Below are 13,157 nucleotides of genomic sequence, written 5' to 3'. Positions count from 1 at the left end.
TATATCAACTGTAGCAAACCAACAATACATATTGTCTCTTGGTGCGACGGTTTATAAACGTTACGGGAAGCTCTTGAAAGTTCGTCCCCCGCTGGTACAGCTGTAATTTTATGGATTTATAACGCCAAAATCATGGGTTCTATTCTTCTCTGCGGACTCAGCAGATAGTCCGATGTGGCTTTGCTATAAAAAAAATACACACACACTCTCGAAAGTTTAATTGGAAACAAAACTGGCAATCATTAGTACTTACATCGTACATTGTTGATTCTTATACTCCAGGATCTTCTACAACTTCAGTGAATAGACGAAAATTTAACAATACAAGTTACATACATTTCTAAATATATATTTAACTGAAACAAACATTGATATTAAAATAAATATATAATAGTAAATCCGTTACAATTATTAGAGGTGAGAGCAGTATCATGCTTTGAGTCGTGAGAATATGGTTAAAATGCACCTCAGCTTCAGGCAAAAGTTTGAGGGAAAATACATCGAAGCTAGGTATAAATCTCCATCGCTTATTCTGAGAAAAAGAGATAAAATGTGGATGTAAGCTTTTAACGATGTTAGTGAAACGAGAACAGATTTGAAGTTAGAAATATCTTCCTGCACTATTTCGTAAAAAAAAAAAGGGGGGGGGGCTAGAGGCGAATGCATCAGAAATCATACATCATTCTGTATGGTCTTCAAAATATATAAGTTGGATTGGATTTACATAGAATATAACCTCTACTACTCACACACATATCCAATGAAATATTATAGGGATTTAAACATACTCCTTAAAATTAAAAAAGGATAGTGACTGTGTTTTACACTTCATTCGTCTAATTATAAGCAAACAATTCTTAACCTTCATTTTTGAAACTAACGCTTTTTTAAAAAATAAAGTTATGGTTTTAACAGTGAATTTTCCGTAACTTGATCCATTATTTTTTATTTCTAATTGTTGTTTTAATTATTATTATATATTTATATACAGCTTAACCATACGAATAAAAATAATAATAAATACAGCTTTGACCAAAATGTTTGCATAGTGTAGTGTTTCATACTGACGTAGAAATTATAGAATAAATGCTCGAGTTGTAACAAAGGTAGTGTATGATCAAACAAACATGTATAAGTTGTTTTAATTATTTGTTCGTCAAAGCACACATACATAGCTGTTTTGTATAAAAGGGTGTGTTTTTTCGTGCTCCTTTTCGAAACAGATCAACGTTTTGTTCAGACAGTTCCTTGGTATAGAGTCAATGTTCTTCACGTGCCAAGAGTTATACGACGTCAAACTGTTCAGTTGTCCAGGAATGGTATCAAAGCAAACGGACATTATCAGAACAGTAGGGTACCCAATGCGTACTGCATCCACAATTCTGAAACGTCATCAGACTACAGAAAAAGTTGTTCCATAAACATGTGCCGGAAGACATCGAAAAACTACTGCCCTAGTTGACCATGTTTTGGTGAAGTTAATATATCAAGGTTAAATTTCAGGGTAGCCAAAGGAACAGTAAATATCAGACTGACCAAACAAGGCTATTTTACAAGAAGAGTTATCTGCAAACTAGTATTAACTAGAATTCACTTGTTACTTGAGAAAGTTAGCAAGCCAACTAACCATTATAAAACTGACAACATGTCATTTTCTTTGATGAATCCTGTTTCCAGCTGGTAAGATTCATATTCGTTGTTTGCCGGGAGAATAGATAGGAGAAAACTGTCTTTCCCATAGAGGGTGGTGCAGTACATGTTTGGGCAGTTATTAATTATGGTGAGAAAACGTCCAGGGAAACGTGAATGACGCTACCTACAGGCATTACGTGAACGCAATACTTCTGTCATATGCTACAAGATTGCTATAACCAGCAAAGTTTCCAGATTGTAATCCCACTAAGAAACTAAACTGAGCTGGCAAATTGCTAACCAAGACCTTATACCATTTACTTTAGTTAAGTTGTAGCAACTTTTAGGGACAAATTAGAATGAAATCACGGTGGACTACATCAATAACCTTATGTTACAGCATACCACGTTGCCTGGCAGAGGTTATTAGAGCACTAGGTGGACCAAAGAAGTCTAAATGTTTAACATAAATTGAGATGAAGCTACTGATTCATATTTTGACATTATGTATGTTTTGGTAAGGTTTTATTGTGATTGGTGAAATACTGATTTCAAATCTTTTTACAGGTGTCTGATAAAATTGTTTGCTGTTTGAATAAGATGTTAATGATGTCCATAAAACCTACCTCATTATACAAACTGCATTTCTCAGTTTGCCAGTGCAACGTGTATTTGTTTTTAATCTTAATAATAATGACTTTATTTATTACGCGGTGTGCAAGTATTTTGGATAAGACTGTATGAATTGAACGAAATCTTATCAAATAAATTATGATGTTTTCAGTATTATTAAGCGTGTTCTTTTATTGCACACTGGGCTTTAATTTTGTTTGATTCACACGGCGCTTTTTCCATTTATTCTACTCTGATATTTGTTTATGTGTATGGCACATACACAGTGAAGTTATTAATATTTATGTTCCAACCCAGTTAGCAATCATTTAATGGACCACATACTGAAAACATAAGGCACTACTGGATATACGCCCGATATGGCCAGGTGGGTTAAGGTGTTCGACTCGTAATCCGAGGGTCACAGGTTCGCATCACTGTCGTACCAAACATGCTCGCCCTTTCACCCGTGGGGGCGTTATAACGTGATGGTCAATCCCACTATTCGTTGGTAAAAGAGTAGCCCAAGAGTTAGCGGTGGGTAGTGATGACTAACTGCCTTCCCTGTAAATTTAGGGACGGCTAGCACAGATAGCCCTCGTGTAGCTTTGCGCAAATTTCAAAAACAATTAAACAACTGGATATTTTGGAATGAACATCGAGTATAGTTCTCTAAAAATCAGTTGTGATTTTAAAAGATACAAGTCTTTCATTAAGGAAAGAGATTAATATTCTTTTGTATACCAGTTTCTTCAGTAAAGCATTACAGTCGTAGTTATGAGGTCCCCCTATGAAACAGATGTAAGTCTTCGCATTTATAAGGCTGAAATCAGTGTTCGATTCCCCTCGGTGAATACGGGAAATATTTCAATGTGTCTTTGCTATAAGAAAAGAAAAAAACACATTTATCAAGAGAAGTATTTCAAAAGCACTATGTCCTTTCTGTTGTTAAGTTCACATTAAATGAATTTTTTCTTATGCATTTAGACCTGACTGGCTATTTTAATCTAAAAAATCCCGAGAACAGAAAGAAAATCTCAAATGAGAAAGAACACAAAAAAGAAAACAAATGAAGACAAATGTTTTAGTTTTTAAGGTTTTTAATGTTTATTTTAAACATGTTTTAATTCTAAACAACCTAATAAGAACAACATTAAGTATTAAGAACCACATTAGTCTTGCTCACACTTAAACTAGTTTTTATTCTCTCATGCTTTATGCTGAATAAATTTGTTTGCGAATGCTATGGCTAACAGAACTCAATTCCCTTTTTTTTAATTTTATAGTCGATAATTTTATTTAAAAAGAACTTCACATATTATTTAGTGTCAAAGCGAAAATGTGAAAATCGACACGGTGAAACTCCCCTTCTGTCACGGTGGGCCTAATAACAGACTCACTTTCCGTTCCTAATGGATGACTAAGCAAAAGATTTGCCACTTACAGAGCTGAGGCCCAAACGCTGAATTCACAGTACACATGCTGTACACTCAATGGACGAGTACTTGTTTCATGATTCATAAGCTAATGACGACTTTGCCTTTGCACAATCAAGCGTGCATGCTTAGACAGATTTGAGAGGGACAATTGACAACTGACGTTTGAAAGGAGCTCCAGATAAATGTATTAAGCTTCTCTATATCTACTTTATACCTGGGATTTTGGTTCTTAAGTGAAGAGAATTCTGAAGTACAGTTGATGTATTATCTCTATGCTTGACATACCATATTGTTTTCGGACCCCTACAAGAAAACTATTATACAGAGACAAGTTCACGATAATAACAATAAATGGACTGCAGAGTTTTCTTTTATAAATATTTTCCTCTTTTACATTTATATAGGCATTATAGCTTTTAGATGATTTCATGATTTATTTAAAGCATAATTAATTTTTAACGCTATTATAGTATGTCAAGCCCATACGCAGGAGGGGTTCGAGAGGATTTCGACTGAAGCCCGTATTTTTGTGACGTAAAAATTATGCTTGTACAGTTATTCCACAGCTGCTTATGGCATTTTCTACATGGTCTGCATTTTTTCTAATTGAATCATTAGGACTTTTTGGCTTTAAATAGTCTCATTCAATAGCATCTATTGACACTTTGCAATTGGAAGTCCTAAGCCACATTGCCACTGTCAGGTTTTGTAGCTGGATTATTTACAGTATGTATCTGTGACGTGTTGGCAATAACTTTCAACAATAAACAAACAATAACGCAATTCACTTGTTTTAAACTAATATATTAAAACAAGTCAAACGTATATACAAATGTCCGTTGCACTTTTGGTTATAACAGTTGAATTCAGAGCTTTAAATAATTGTCTGTTTCTCGTCAAAGTCCAAACAAGCTGGTTCAGTTAGTTTAGAATACAACTGACAAGCAGAATTATTCTTCTCTGTTCTGTTATTACAATACAGTCTAATAATTTCACTTTAAAAATCGTTACTATCTGCTTTTTAACGCTAAACTAACAATCACATCTAGATCTAAATGATAATCTTTCGATGCGTATTTATACCCTGACAGAAATCTAGAACATTTCACACAATGATATATAATCTTATGCAATACTAGTTAATTGAAATAACGAGAAAAATTCAGAAACTTCTAATAACATGATGAAACAAGATAACAATCGCTAACTCATAAGAATTGAATGTATACCCTAAACAAGGTAAACAATTACGTAAATATGCTTGCCGTAAACTCTCGTTTCTAAATATGATTAAATATTACACCCGCGTTATTTACTGTATATACACCATGACGTTCGTATTAAATTGAAAGTAAAACAGTCATGTATATCTAATAGTTACACGTAGTTTTAATCACAAGCAAGTTTCGTCATGTCACGGGAACAGAATTATAAAGTGATTGTAATTTTGAAATTTATGTATTTTTACAGGTTTTTATTTTCGTGCAAGGAAAAACCTGTACCAATCTTAAACCCTTTTGAAAATTATTGGCTACGCAGGTAAAATTTTGACTCGAGAGATTACACAGTATATAGTGTATATAAGCTAGACTTTCAACATTTCTAAATGAACCGAATAACGCGCTTACGTGCAGCCATACACGAATGTTTTTTTTTGCCAGGAAAAGAAAACAACCGGCGCATAACGACTAAGGAACAGTACTTTATAGCTTGAATAGCTAATATAAATTTCGATATGCAATTAGAATAGTTACCTTGTGCTGTGTTATGGATATCTAGTGTTTTAAATTATAATTATAATTTGTGTATAAAAAACAATCTCTACTATAGATTTTATGAATCATATAAGCTACAATTTTATGTTAAAGCTGTATAGTGGTAGCTTCTTTAAAATGGCTATATATATCAGACACAGCTAATGGCACAACCCAGTCATCAATACACAGCTAACTGCACAACTCAGTCATCATCACACAGCTAATGGCACAACCCAGTTATCATCACACAGCTAATGGCACAACTCAGTCATCATCACACAGCTAATGGCACAACCCAGTTATCATCACACAGCTAATGGCACAACTCAGTCATCATCACACAGCTAATGGCACAACCCAGTTATCATCACACAGCTAATGGCACAACCCAGTTATCATCACACAGCTAATGGCACAACCCTGTAATCATCTCCAAATTTCTCTAGCGTTGGAAGAATGTGAAGCTCGTGAGGTTGACTTTATTGGGGTATATTCTTTTGGTGGTAATACTGATGATATTCAAACTCGTTTATTGGAACATCATACTGCTTTAAGAATCATACTGGACCACCACAATCGCACTGTACTACAGCAATTATAGATCCATCATGGATTTGTTATGATATTTCTGTAGTCACTGTGCGATGTGTTGACATTAGCAATTTATTGACACCAACAAAATATCTTGCTGCAAAATGCCAAGGTTTTAGTTATTTGTCAAATGCTGAAAAATATTCTTTATCTTACAAGTATGTGGCACAATCACAAGTTTTCCCGCAACCTTTTTTTTTCATGGGTGTAACTGCAAGTTTAAAATAGCTTGGCTTGAAAAATGCCCATGGTTATTGTACAGCCCAAAATTAATGTCATTTTGTGTGGTGTTTATGCTACCATTTTATCAAGTGCATATTCGACGTGATAAAGTAGTACTTGTCAACAAATCATTGAACAATTGTATTGAAATTAGCGATATTTTAATCAACCACTTTAAATTTGTTTAAAGTGATTCTATACAGGCTGTTTTTGATTTGAAGACTTCCATTAAACATCCATCATCGAGTAGAATTGATATTGTTACCAACAATGTCCTTATTCAGGTATAACTGAGAAAAGCGTATCCTTCATCAAATTATTTGTGGCATTTTGTTTTTAGGGAAACAAGGCTTGGCATGTCGTGGCGACACTGAAAATTTAAATTCTTCCAAAAAATCCTGGAATTTTTTACCTTGCTGAAACATTGTCGAAAACAATGAAATACTGACAACTCTTTTGTATCATTTCAAGGTAAAATATACTATATATTTATCTACTTACTCATAAAATAACATAATCATTGTCATAGAATATGAAGTCATTCGAGCGAAAATTATTGATGAAATGAAAAAGGCTGAATTCTGTTCTGTTTTTGCTAATGAAATGTCTTCTCATAATTTCTCACATTTTCTAATATATCCCTACTTTGTAGCCAACAATTGAAAAATTAGGAAACACTTTATTGGGTCAGAGCAATAGAATTTGTACATGCAATTTCAAAGATAACAACTGATGTTGTATTATTTCAAAATCAATTATATATTCAAGAATTAGGTGGAGCATACCATATGGCAAGAGAAAGATCTGGTGTTCAAAAATAAATTTGAAATATGCAAAGCACGGTCTTGTACATTCACTGCACTGGTCACTCACTTAACTTGTTATTATAAATCCATGGTTAGTTGCACCAATACGAAAATGTATCGATCAATTTAAAGGAATAACTGTTTGGATTAAATCCTCATCTAAATGTTGGGAACTATTAAAACCAATCTATCAAAATGGCACCCAAAATGGAGTAGTTTCATCACGTCTCCCACTACTCAATGTGTAAGTTACATGCTGGGTTGAAAATGTTGTAGGTTGGTAAAAGTTCTCTTTATGTTATTCATTCTTACTTCATATAAGTGGTTATAAATGAATAAAACAATTTTGAAATGTTTAATGACAACTGGATTATTGAATATTTTAAAAAATATTGTGGTTTATCTAAAAATATTGGAATATTTTGAATTTAATATTTTATTTAGTTTTACAACACTTTATTTAGTGTTTGAAAGAAGCTTCTGTAATTTTGCAAGGTTCAATCCAAAACATTGTTTCTCGCATTTCCCTTGTAGAAGTATGCTGCAAAGAACTGACTTCACTAACAGTGAACGAAGATGATTATTCACATTGTATCTTCAAACACAGCAGTAATATTATAAACAAATCTAATATTAATGTTAGCATGTCTTGAGTTAGCCAACGACAAGTCCAACGTTCAAATGAAAAATATAGATCCGTGAAGGATTACTTTAAAAAAACAATAACCTTTCTTTTCTTGACAGCACTTTACACCTTTTGCTATACACCCAGACTTCAGTAACATTAGCATACTGATTGTGCTTCGTACAATATGTATTGGCGTTGACGGTCAAGAGAATCTTCAATGCTATGTGACCTTTGTTTCTCTCTTTATTAGCCATACTTTTGTGCTCCAACAATACTAATCGTTGGGCGCGAGTATACCCAACTCGATTTTACCACTTATCAGTAAATCTACCAGCCTATCCTCAAATTAGTGGTGTGTTATGTAGAGGCTAGAAAAGGATGAGCCTCAGGACCCATTGATAATTTTATTCCATGCAAAATTACACGGAATGAAAGGCCCATAAAAATTATCACCCCCTGGGGCCCACATAACCTTAAATCCGCCACAGCCTCATTTGCGGCTAAAAATCTTAGCGAAAAAACCCACAGTTTAAGTGGCGTTCTTGTAACTGTGATGATATTTCAAATAAAATCGAGCTCAGTGACGTGTGTATCGTATTTTAAAATTGTTCAAGTTATCTTTAGCTTCGGAAGACAACTATAACAGTTTTGTTTTCTTGTTTCAATCAGACATGCGTCTTTTTGTTTTGTTACTATTGACAAATCTACATAAGATATTAGAAACGAATGTTTGTAATATGTTTGTTGGTTTTTTTTAATTTCGCGCAAAGCTACTCGAGGGATATCTGCGCTAGTTGTCCCTAATTTAGTAGTGTAAGACTAGAGGGAAGGCAGCTAGTCATCACTACCCACCGCCAACTCTTGGGCTATTCTTTTATCAACGAATAGTGGGATTGACTGTCACATTATAACGCCCCCACGGCTGGGAGAGCGAGCATGTTTGGTGCGATCGGGATTCGAACCCGCGGCCCTCGGATTACAAGTCTAAAGCATTAACACGCTTGGCCATGCCGGGCCCCAGAATAAGCTTGGGGGAATATAACGCCAGAATTCGAGATTTCATCTCTACTATGTACACAGACAAAATAACCTATTGCGTAAATTTATGCTGAAGACAAACAAATAAATTTAAACCTCACTGACCTTTCTAAACTTCCACTTTTTATTTAACTTACCATTGAAATAGTGCTGGATTTTAGTAAATATAGAGACAGAAAATTTTATCATGTTAAAATATTTTTAATCCCCTTTTATGTATAGCAAATAAACTTATTTGTGTGCATTCCACACCAAGTCGTTAAAACAATGTAGGCTATCACCAAGTTGTGGAGTCGATATATACCATCATCCAGTCGTAAAGACGACATGGATACAATATTGAGTTGTCAAGACAGTAGGAATCCATCAACCATCCAGTTATCAACACGATGTAGATTATACCCTAGTCTTCAATACGGTAAATATCCGTCACCCACCTTTCAAGAGAGTAGGGATTCAACACCCTGTTATCAAGATTATGTGAATCTATTACCGACTCGTCAAGACAGTAGAAATCCATCACTGAGATGTTTAGACGGTATTGATCCATTACCAAATTGTCAAGACCATAAGGATGAATATTATGATTCTTTGAGACTAAGAGTCGCCAACACCAGCAGTTTCTTGTTACTTTTCCTAAACTTTAGTAATAATAAGTGAAATCCCATTACTTGTGTTGCTACCTTCAAAGTTTTCTGTATTTTAAAATGCTGTGCTTGTGTGTTTTTTCTGTGTATTTTTTAATTTGAGAATATGTATTTTACGTCAAAGTTATACATGTTAATATAAATTTTACATTTATGCTGTAATTTTTTTTGTACCTTTCTTTTTCTCTCTTTAAAATTTCTTTACTCCGTAACAAAATCAATTTTTCGTCAACTCTTGAATGTCTCCTAAAAATAATTTCTAACAAAATGAGCTTTGGTATATTCTCATAAAATTATATCTATATAGTACTTGTTACACAATGTTGTTGTTATCATGTGACGATTGGCTTTCATTTCAACTTTTGTTTTTATTTGCTAAGTATTTCACAAAAACAACACTTAACTAGTGTATAATTTCCTAAGCAAAACAAATATTACACTAAATACAATTTCTATTGGCTTTTTTGACTTATGCTTACCATTTTGTGAACACTCTTCCGGATACTTCTGTATATTCAGTTAAGTTTGCCTTTATTATAAGTTTACATTTATTTTATTTTCTAATAACCTAGCTTTGGTTCGTTTTACAATATTCTATTAAGACTTCTTGGCTATATTTTTAGTACGAGTTTTATTCTTCGTTCTTGTGAGTTTCTTTGTTTCAACTCGTAAAGTGGTATCACACAATGAACTCTCATAACTGTTTCATACTCTATACGCTATTATCAGTACCATTATTATACTTTATTGTTTACTTTAGGGGTATTGTTAGGCACGTGTATTTTTATTAAATCAAATTACGTCTACATGAGTTTGTTTGTTTAACCGTGAAAAAGTTTTTCAAATAAACCAGAATTTATCGATCTAACAAGTAGTGGCTGCATGAAAGCTCAGCTTAAATTCTATGCATGAAATTAAGGAAAATTAAAGCGAAGGGCATGAAAACTACTACAAAGTTTCGAGAGTCGTGGCCAATAACTTAATGATATGAATGTAGATAACAAAACTGTGAAAATATATATTGATTTCTTAGAGTCTGTATTGATTAAAGAGGTTTGTTTTATTTAAAATGTTAGTAATATAACAGAAAGTATCTTAATTTAGAAACGATTTAAGTTTAAAATTCATTCGATATTTTACTTTCATGATAAATTTTATGTATTTGTCTGTATGCGAGGTGATTCTATATTATTTCTTTATTTTGGACTTATTATACTAACATTCACTACACTTATAAGGTTTCATGCCACTCTCAAGTACCTCTTGCACCTCCAACATTAGAATTGTAATGAGCAGACAGTAAGTGAACTATTCTATCTGGATAAATGAATTTTGTCTTTCATGACTCTTCCAATTTTGAGAAATAAAGTGTGACGTCACACACACAATGGCTTTTATATACGTCATATGTTATGTATTACTTTCCGCAATTCAGTCAAAATGTTTGGTCTTCTTTTAACCTTTTCTGGTTTTACATAAGCCCATAAAGTCTCCAGAATGTGGTATTCGAACTTTCTGAAAGCCAGTCCATAGTCGTGAATTTCCATCAGCTTTTTACCATAAAGATAAGTTTCACCAAATTTGCTGTATGCTTTGATTTTTTTGTCTTGTCTGTAGATGAATTCCAGCTGAATGAGTTGTATTCTTAAGGGCACGACATAATGAATTAGAACTTATATTTAGTGTTTTTTCTGTTAGTCACCACCACGCTTCAATGTAGTTTTGTACGTTGAATATTGCTGAACAATTCGACCTTGGATTCATCTGTAAATATCACGTCTCCGGTTTTGTTCATTCAGCCTTTTGGCTTAGTTACGTCTTCTCAATGGTGGCTTTCAAGCAGCTCTACGTCCACTGAGATCACTTCGTACTACTGTTTTACTGTCTCTCTCGTAAATAACATATCCTGATACTAAACGTCCACTTTATTATTAGCAATGCCCTTGTATACAATTTATTCTATAACATGGAGTCTTGTAGCATATTTTCGCATGAAGTATCTTTAACGAGCGAAAATGTTGAATTCTACGCAATTATCATGTGATATTTCAGTCCTGTGTACTATGGCTTGATTTACACTGCTACTACTATGCATAGTATAATTGTTATTTCTTTTATAGACTTTATGGTGGTGTGACGAATTCTGATTGGTTGGATAACATACAACCTTAATGCAAGCCATGTGATTGTACTCTGGTGCAGTTCATTTTCACATAATAACTGATGACATTTACGTAGTATTCGTTTTTCATACCAGTTTTTAACATAATCTTCATCATTATTTCCAAAGTTGGCCTTTTGTAATAGAAAATAAAAAAAACTTTGTGGAAGCATCACATCCAGGGCCGTGCCTTGGGTAGCGCGAGCACAGGGGCAACAATGGAGAGGGTTACGTCTGCCTGATTGACTAACAAAGAGAACTAATGGGTTGGGGAGCGGCAAATGTGTATATTGCACACAGCGTCATCAACATCAGTACTGCACTATATAAATCAAACCGGCTCTAAAGACGTTTTACTCTGCATCGTAACGCCTTTCTCTATAAGATAATTGGTATCGTAATAAACCATTAGAATCAAAGTATTTTGGTCTATATATTATATAGTTGAAACTGAGCAGTGTTTTTACTGTAGAACGGACACATGTCTCTATAGGGTAATTTTAGGCTCTCGCTTTACTTTATGTTACTTATCTGTTTTTCTGCCCTTCTGATGCTGGGATAAATATAGTCTTATTCAAAAAGGTTGATTGGAAATTAACAGAAGTTTTTATATATAACTTTGTAAACGTTGGGAAACTCACATATGTTTCCACTAGACATACTGTTGGAATAACCGTGTACATTCCTACTAATATTTATGCATAACAATTGAGTAACTCTACATATTTTTGTTTATGTTTATCCAAATGTATATATCCTTACTGATAATTGTATAATGCTAGAATAATTGTATACAACCCGTTGATTTCGAGTTCACGACTGGAATAACTGTAGCTACTCAACACTAAAACAGTTCTGGCTAGATTTCTGTTTTAGAAGATATGTTTGGAAGCGTGAAAGTCACATTGGTTATTTTTGTGTGTTTCTATACTGTTAATCACAAAGCTACATAAAGAGGTATCTGTGCTCCACTAGCTAGAGGTATCGAAGCATAATTTTTAACGTTATAAGCCCACAGACTTAAAACAGATCCACCAACGGCGTATTTCTTATTTGTTGTTACTGAGTTTTACAGGAACGTTATACAGTTCCAGTTGTTGCGTTATTTTAATTATAACTATAATTTTAATTATAATTCATTTTGGACGAGTCTCCGATTTATTACGTTATGTACGTTTCGTATTACTATTTCAAATAACCGAAAATTTGATTTTGAGCTTAGTAGTTAATTAAGTTTTAATATACATTAAATTTGTTATTTGCCAACAAGATTGATACATACAATTTCCCTTTTTATCATAAATATATTTTAATATAAAAACATTAAAATAATTGTTTTGAATTTTGCGCAAAGCTACTCGAGGACTATCTGCGCTAGCCGTCCCTAATTTAACAGTGTAAAACTAGAGGAAAGGCAGCTAGTCATCAGCACCTACCGCCAACTGTTGGGCTGCTCTTTTACTAACGAATAGTGGGATTGACCGTCACATTATAACGCCCCCAGGACTGAAAGGGCGAGCACATTTAGCGCGACGGGGATGTGAACCCGCGACCCTCAGATTACGAGTCGCCCGCCTTAATACGCTTGGCCATTCCGGGCCCGTAAAAATAATACAGTTTATAA

Source organism: Tachypleus tridentatus, chromosome 1 (assembly GCF_004210375.1).
Source record: "Tachypleus tridentatus isolate NWPU-2018 chromosome 1, ASM421037v1, whole genome shotgun sequence".
Classification (NCBI taxonomy): Eukaryota; Metazoa; Arthropoda; class Merostomata; order Xiphosura; family Limulidae; genus Tachypleus; species Tachypleus tridentatus.
Note: the sequence above shows the minus strand (reverse complement) of the source record.